The sequence below is a fragment of the Triplophysa rosa genome, linkage group LG7, assembly GCF_024868665.1.
Source record: "Triplophysa rosa linkage group LG7, Trosa_1v2, whole genome shotgun sequence".
NCBI lineage: Eukaryota > Metazoa > Chordata > Actinopteri > Cypriniformes > Nemacheilidae > Triplophysa > Triplophysa rosa.
The window spans coordinates 6,388,890-6,398,037 of NC_079896.1; positions in this window are offsets into that span (position 1 = coordinate 6,388,890).

Below are 9,148 nucleotides of genomic sequence, written 5' to 3' on the forward strand. Positions count from 1 at the left end.
TCTTTACAAAGGGCGACGACCTTGTCATGCCATGAATGACCAGCAAAAGGTGATTGAATTGTTACCCCGAGGGGTGAGTAAAGCTTTACAGGATTTTGTGACTGTTGTCACTCACTTCAAAATCAGCACTTCACAATGTAGTCTTAGTCATTTTTATGAGAAATGCTGAGCTTTGGCTGAACAATTTTTTTATGCATACAAAGCAAGATGTCTCGTAGGTCGGATCATTGTGATGAGATTTAAAGATTAGACTTAATGTGGCTTGTTGGGATCTAACTTGTCATGCATGTGAATTTCGTAGCCGTGCGTTTGTTTGCACTGTTGTACTGTCTTGTTTATACTGGCACAGAGCAGGTGGCTGTGGGCTATTCACCAACATAAGACATGTATGATTTCTCTTAAAGTCATTTTGATTCTCCTTTCTCTTTGTTGCCCGTTTATGAATAAAGGAGAACTTGATTACAATACTGTATCATACCACACTTCTATATATTTCTATACTGTACTATTACTATTTCACCACGTTCAAACACTGACAGCGAGCTCTGGATAATTTTGTTGTTTTGTTCTAGTTCTATGCTACAGTATAAGAAATAATGTGAGATCGGGTATAAACACTTAAAAAAAGAGAATAAGCTTCTTTGTGTGAAAACAGCATAAATGTGGCTTTTTATTGCACTAACCTAGTTTGAACCCAGTCTGTTGCAATAAAAATATTATAATTCATCTTTATTTATTTAAGCTAATTTCACAGCGTCAGGCTTGCAAAAAGGGATACAGTTTTACTTTAGCGTGACTAAAGTGATTTGAACAAAGTATGACAAGAGACTAGATCAAGTGGTTCAGAACAAATGCTTTAAAATGTGGTGAAGTGATACTTTGCAAAATATATTTGGAGATGTGCTGTTAGGTTGTAGGGACCTTTAAATATTAATAAGGACAAGAGACAGGGGATATGCTAAACATTCATGCCTCAGAAATCTTATGATTACCAATGCACAAAATGTGCATATTTAAACATGTGAGGATAAGGGTTCGGTGCGTGTAGAGTTCATGTATTTCCCAGCAAATTGTTGCTGATGTGATGCTTATTTAATAAGGTTATGTAGATAACGTATAAGATAACGTGTAATTTTGTGTTATATGCAAAAATATTTAAATATATGAGTAATGAAATTCATAAATTAGTGTATCATTACAATAATAATACTGTGAAAATGATCTGTATGAGGGTGAGGTATAGTGACAGCCATTATTGTAGAATATTGAATATAATAAATTGTAGAATACCAGACGAAAGATCTTTATCGCTCTATAAAGGGTATATTTTGCAATAATGACTTCTTAGACTTCTTAGCTACTTTAATGTACATGAGTTATCTGTGATGAAAAAGACGGCAATGTAATAAAACTAGTACATAAATAGGTTGAAATTGGGTGTCAATCATGCAGTTTGGGTCATTATACAAAATAATTGATTCTGGGATTGACCAATCAGAATCAAGTATTCTAGAGAGCCCTGTATTAAAATCATAGATACCCCATCTGTCTATATCAGTTTCTCTCCCCAGCTTACTCACTCACTCACATTTTATTCATTGTCTATGTGGCCCCCTACAGTGAAACTACAGAGAATCCATTCATGGTTTTCATCTTCTGCAAATGACATTGAAAGGCAGTGGCCCCACGTTCTTAATCTATCGTTTTGAAAAGTCCCTGCACCCACAATCCCGCTGGGACCTTATTAGAGGGGGCAGACAGACAGTATGCGCCAAACGCCGGGCAGAAGCAGCAGTGGCCGCCTCCCCCCTCTGCTCCGTGGCATCTGTGTTATGCGCACACACCCATTCTTTTCGTCATGGTTCAGAGGTTTCAACATAACCCAGCTCTGTGTGCTGTGGCCTACATCAGCCCCAAATCCCGGTCAAACAGACACTTCAATGGGCTCACTGTGACAGCCCAGATGCTAAAGACCCAACTAATACACATAAAGCAAGGCACTACTGTAAGATAAATACCCAGCTTTAAATATTTATAAAGGTAAATTCTTTTCATTTGTTAAAATTTGTTCTGACATTTACTGAGAAAGTAAGTGGTGCTTGTCCACGCAAAACAGAATTTATTAAAATATTTATTAGATTTCAGTTATGAAAAAGCATTATTATTTTTACAGTGTAGCTATTTAAAGGGATAGTTCACCCAAAAATGAAAATTCTGTCATCATTTACTCGCCCTCTTGCCATTTCAAACCTGTATTACTTTCTTTCTTCAGCAAAACGCAATAGTAAATATTTGGTAACCGAACAGTGCCGGCACCCATTCACTTGTATTGTATGGACACTATCTTCTGTGTTCTGCGGAAGAAAATGACAAGAGGGTGAGTATATGAGTTTTTGGGTGAACTATTACTTTAACAGGTTTGTTTATATTATAATGTATCTTCTTTCACATCAGAATTCATTATCCAAAATAATTTCCTCTGCCAGAAATCCACCTGTCAAACCATCTGTAACCTAACAAAGACTGCTGTCATTGAGTGGGCTGGTCAAACAGCCGTTTGGCGTTGCCTCTATATAGTCTGACTGTACAGTACAGTACACTATTGGGTTTAAAAGGCATTCCAGAAACGAGAATGCCAATGCAGACACTACACATCTCAAAGCACAGTCATACACACTTTTAGGGCCATCAGCTGTTGATATGCACACGTGTACTTCAGAGGAGCTTCATGTCATTTCTGTGCATGTGTGCCCTTTGGATGCATAAAATGCCTTCCCCTTACAGGCAATTAATCGTGTTTGGTAATTGATGTCACATTTCAGCTATGCCGGGGGAAAGTACGAGATGAGGAGGATGGCTGTTCGTCCCTCCTCTGGATTCTCAGTGGAAATGAGCTCATTAATACAAATCAGAGTTTGAGGGTTTCTATGGGACTGTTTCTGAGAAATATTGGAGCAGGGAAAGACAAAGAAATATAGAAATGAAATGAGAATGAATGACAGAGGTACCAAGACAGAACCATGATATTAACCAAGTTAATGTGTCCACATGAAATTTCTGACTGTCCCTTTGTATCTTAACCAACAGCCTTTGTGTTCATGACATGATTTGGATATGAGTTCTGAAAAGAGAAATCTCCTTCCTCCCCACCCCTGACAAGTCTATGTAAACGGTTAGCAGAAGGATCTCTGTCTTGACGTTTTAAAACACAACGTACGATTGTCCTGTTTTTGTTTAAAATACAATAGGCATTTAATTGCCAGCGGGGTGCCATCAAGAGTCAATGAATGGGATCTCATGTCTGGAAGGCTTGAGGGCATGCACATGACACCAGACGAGTGCCAGAGTGTGAGGTCATCATTTAATGCCAAGCTCTAATTGTATCTCCACCACAGTTTATGTGGGGATTGTTGCTTTATTAGAGCAACATTTGTAACGTTTCATTAAGGAGGTTCAACCAACACCGAGTTAAAATGTGAACTCTGAGTTGATTTACACTGAGATTCGAAACTTTAGTTTTTGGTTTCAGAAAACGTGATTTGAGTTAGTTCTATCAACTCTGGGTAGGCAGTAGTGCACCACGACTATGACAAGTCATGATCAATGGAGCTCCGATATTACGATTCACCATGGCAACAGTACTAAAGGAGAAAGCAACATGGCGGCAGAAAGTGCTTGAGAGTGAGGCACACTTTCCGCTCTGCACACAGTAGATTTACTAATGTGCTGAAAATTACTTAAGTTTAAATGAATAAATAGGTACCAAGAAACAAACAAATTAATCAGTAAATGAATAAATGAATGAAACAACAGAAATAAAAAAAATGTTATGTTCTCACTCCCCATCAGTGCTCCAGTGATGAGTGTGAGACGCCATGGTGTATAGGACATTTGTTAGGGTGTCAGACTTTCGTGTCAAAGTCGGACTGATCACTAGTTTGAACCCTGCTCAGAGCAGATTTGGGTAGGAAATTTCCATAAATAAATAAATGTTTTATTACCTTTATTGCTTCATTTCTGCATTTATGTCTGTATTTATTCATTTCTTTATTCATGCACTTTATTTATACACTTTATTAAGTCATTCTCATACTCCACATTTGTGAGAAAATGTAAGGGAAAGAATTTACTTTGATGTAATACACGGCCACGATGGCTGATGTTATTGATGTAAGGATTGATGATATGTTTTGATATATCTAATTCTCTGTATAGAAAAATGGTACAGTTTTAATAAAAATGCACAGGGAAATGACGAAATTCCACTCGGGTCCTCAATTGCTCTCCTGAAATCAAAGGACATCCCTATGAATTAATGCAGCCTCTTCACATACAGGATCCTCCTATATGACATTTTAGTCTCTGAGATGGTGTCTTTGTGATCAAAATGTCTTCCATGAGTGACTGTATTAATGAATGAGTGAATGAATGAGTTACACCTCTTGTACTTTAAAAAGGGGAGGATATTGAAAGAAACTCTGGGTTTACCAAAGAAAACCTGCTCCCGACCAGGGTTGCGTTGACATAACAATGACATAACTCGCTGGTTGACCACCATAGTACGATGGATCATTGGGGAAATTAACGATGTAGTTACGACTGTTTCACGAAACCGTAGTAACTCTGTCGGAGATCAATCGTTTGAACCAAGTTGGTTCGGCAATCTAGTTGATGACGCCATACAGGTGGTGGAGTAATGACGTCTACTAATAAATACGTTCCGATCTAATTAATGTCAAATTCTTGCTGTAAATAACATTCATTGCATTTAACGGCGACTTTAGTCATCCTATTTTGTTATCTTTTGTATTATTTCACGATATTTCATTCATTCATAAGTTCCTACGTAACTCCGCCCAGGGATTCCCCAGGGTCCTGGTGCACGCACGTTCGATGCTCATGCGCACTTTTCAAAAAACAGGCTTGTATTTTCTTAACAAACTAAAAGATGTAAAATTTAATTTGTTTGTATTTCAAATTATGGATATAGAATGCACTGCATGTTGCTTGGTTAGTTTGCTCAAAGGCATGATGCATGTAAGTCTACATGTCATAATAAAAAGGAACTATGCTTTTAACCACAGCTCTAGACCTGTAGTTTCAACCACGCAACTTTGCGATGCTGTTTGCGATTGATCGTTGGAACGATGGTTTCGGGAAACACTTAAATCGTTGAACTATGCTGGAACGACGGAACTTGCGACCATAGTTGGCTGATGCTTTTGGGAAACGCGTTAGGTTCACAGAGTAAGTTACAGTTTTTCTGTGAAGAATCACTCTCAAAACTGTGAGTTCCATTGCCAAAGGAAGACTTTAATATCAATCAAAGATATACAAAGCCGAGTTGCCTGCAGAACAACTAACATCTCTTCTTCCAGCCTAGCTTAAATACTCGTCTTCTCAGGCACATGCCACTATTATTAATTACCATATAGGAAGTAGGAAGAAGGGGTATATTCTCTTACAGCCCAATTTGCATTTTTCCACCATCGCACCGAATCGTTCTCGTTGCTTAATCGTTCCACTCCGTGCTGATCCATGCCAGCCGGTTCGTAAATGGTTTCATTTTCCACCGCAGGGCTGATAACGGAAATTTTTAGAATGTAAACACAAACGCGTCACGCGCTGCCTTGGTAACACAAGAGACTGAGCTATAACGGCTCTCCGCGCATTCATTAGCACGGTTCTAATTCCGTGCTGAGAACAGTCTGTAATCGTGTCTGTCAAACCAGGCTCACGTGGAAACATAACTGTAACCGTTTCAGACTGTGCGCGATGGTGGAAAAGCGCTCTTAACACATGTCGGAACAGGAAGCCTATTCTATAGCATCCTGATTTGATTTTCAAATTTGATTATAATCATGTGAGCTGCAGACTCTCTCCCATCCTCCATACGTGCAGGCATAGAAAACTACATCGCATAGAATAATTCAAATACATAATGGTAGAATAATTTTCTACATATAAGGGATTATTTTGGCTATAAAATCTTCAACATTACTATCTCTGAGCATAAATTAGCTCTTTTAGAAACGGGCTTGAGTTACCCCGCATTCTCGGGATTGACATACCTTGCATTCTGAAACGGAAAACCCAGAGCTTCCCTCATTTCAGGGTTAATATACTAAACCTCCAGTTAGATCCAGGGGGCCACAGATTTTGTGGCATTTTATGAAATATAGAAATTGATCATAGATTTTATGCAATCAAACATCAGAAAAATAAGACCATCAGACAAAAGAATTGATGTTTCAGCATTGCATAACCGAATATGTTTTTGTTTAAATAAAAATGTTAAATTTAAGATTATAAGTCTTTATTTGGGGGCCCGCAAAGCGATGCACTCTACACAAAGGGGGCCTTACAACGAAAAAGTTTGAGAACCACTGCTCTAGGCATACTTCTACCACATGTTATTTTTCCTTTTGAACATAACGTTGGTATGTAGAAAGCGGGTATTGCATGTGCTTTTGATGTTTTATCGCGTTGATGTAAAAGCTGGTAGTCTTTGTTTTAGTTCAGATACATCCTTTTGGGTTTCGACCGAAACAGCTTCAAAAGGCACAGCTGTGTTTACTTTTAAAGGTGCAGGTCGAATGTGAACTTCGGTTGCTCTTGTTTGTGCATGCATGTAGGCATTATTTTCTCTGTATAGAGGAGCACTTTATGTGAAACTAGTCTCCTTTCTCTGTGTCTGTTTTTAGTTGTTAAACTAGTTTTTATAAGGGATCCTCCAAGTAGGACCTTCCATCGGGAATGACTTTCAGTTGTTGTTTTTTGTATATTTGTACTATATTCTGTAAATGTAACTTAAAATATAATTATTAAATTTGTTGTTAAAGTAGAAATTATATAATCAAAAAAATGTGAGTTTGTTTGTGCAAATACTGTATATGTTTGAACTATATGGGTATTGGCTTTGATTTTGAAAATGAATGCTCTTTATTAGAAATACACTTATTGGAAAGGACAAACGGCAGTAATTTTTTTCAAATAACCCCATTAGGAGACTTTTTGCATGATCCTGAAGGGCTTTATTTTGTGAGTATGATCCACTGACTGCACATTTTCCTTTATACCAGAATCAGAGTCAAGTATTCCAAACTGCTGTACAATAAAATTATATTATGAAATAAAACAATAACACTCTTATTTTCTGGTGAATGTGAATTTTCAGATGTTCACACTAAGGTTAAGGAGTGACTGTTGTAAAGATCAATGCCAGACCTGAGGGTGTCCTGTTTCTAACCCCTGTGTTCATTCATACCAATACCAATGCTGCAGGGTCTTTAATTCCCAGAATGCACTTAAACCCTTGACTCTGAGCATCCAATCACTGGTTAACATCAATGTCTCCTTTATCATCAGTCAACTGTTGAACATGCGTCATAACTTTCCCAGTCATGGTTAAAGGCTCTTTACACTAATGTCTGAACAAATAAGCATGTTTTTTGGCCTATAAAAAAGTGCAAGGAACTGTGAAATCTTTAGGACAGAAGATAATGTGAATCTCATTTAGCTGTAACTTCTAAGTAAATAATATATTATCGGTTGATCTTGAACTCAATTTCGTGGTCTGTTGAATTTCCAAATTGAATATTGTTCTAACGTTGCTGTGTCGACAGGGTAACATTGTAGTTGTTTGTATAGATAAAGATGTGATGGGATTTGCGACTTATACATGTGTCTAAGTAAGATATGTGGCTTAAAGTCCCAGTGAACCGGAAGTTGCGATCGTTTCTGTATTTTGAGGCATTTCCGTGTGAAATGGAATTTTGAATGAGAAAAATAGTGGGCGTGGCTTTTGTCTTTCTCTGCGATTTGATTGGATGTATAAAAACAGCCGTTGCATTTTGAAATGGAACTGACAGCAGACTGACAGTTGAAGGGGAGGAGTTAACGGATGCTCCGCCCAAGCCATCTAACATACCTCATTTAAGATGGATAGACATTACAGGACGGAAGAGCTTTTTTAGATTTTAACTAAATATTATGAGGGCACACGATTTAAAAAAAAAAGAATGACCCATATTGATAAACTATGTACAATAAACGCTGCAATATTTCATGAAAAAATAGGCATTGTAATTTTTTATTTCACTGGGAGTTTAAACATACCAAAAATATTGGTAGTGCAAATAACAAACCATAGTCAAACCAGTAGAATTTCTTTTTTTTTTAGCATGTATGCAAAAATCTTCCATATCTCATCGCTTGACTTTTTGTATTGTAAGTGACAAGCACAGACAAGCAGCTTTTCTTGTCCCCATATTTACAGGTGTGACCTTATTCTTTGAATAACCTCTTGGAGACAGCTGTGTCATATTAAAGTATTTTATTTATTCCTTGTCATTTTCAACTACATGTCTGTTTATTTCTAATGCCTCCTACAAACAGAGAAATATAATGTAATGTACATATGAACTTAAGGCAGATAAGACAGCTGTGTGCATATGCTGTGAACTTCTGTGTTATGCAAGACACACATGCAAGCACAACATAGATTTTTCTTCATCAACAGTAGTTACAAACCTTTTTCTTTTTTTAATTCTAAACAGACTTTGAACGAGACGTAAAACTGTACAATGCAGCTGTTTCGCAAGACTAATTTGGAGATGGAAAATTTAGCTTTGTATTCCATTTCGTCATACTAAAGACCACTATAATTTTTCACAGGAGTTCAAGCATGGGTGTTAGTCATAGCACATCAGTCTCTTATATTCCAGATGGTTCCAAAGAAAGCATTTTTATATGTTTTCCCTTTATGGAATATGCCTGGTGAAGATGTGCCAACCCAGGATGTGCACTGTCTGGTGGAAACTACGCCCAACAGACACACATTCACACATGTACACGCAGTCAGAAGCACCTATTGGTAACCCCCACATTCATACAATGCAGGTGAAGGAATCACTTTTGAAATCATGAAACAAAGTGACGGTTGTTGATGCACAGTTAATTTTAATAGTCAGTAAGTGTCTGTTTATACATTGTTCACAAAGAACTAAACAATGAGGATCTGTTTTATTGGCTGTACGAGCATCTGTAAAAGTTGGTCATGAAAGCCATACCCTTGTGAAAAGCATAGAAAAACCACAACATTTGTTTATGAGAAGGGAGTGGAATGGTTGGGGCAGACATTGTGTGC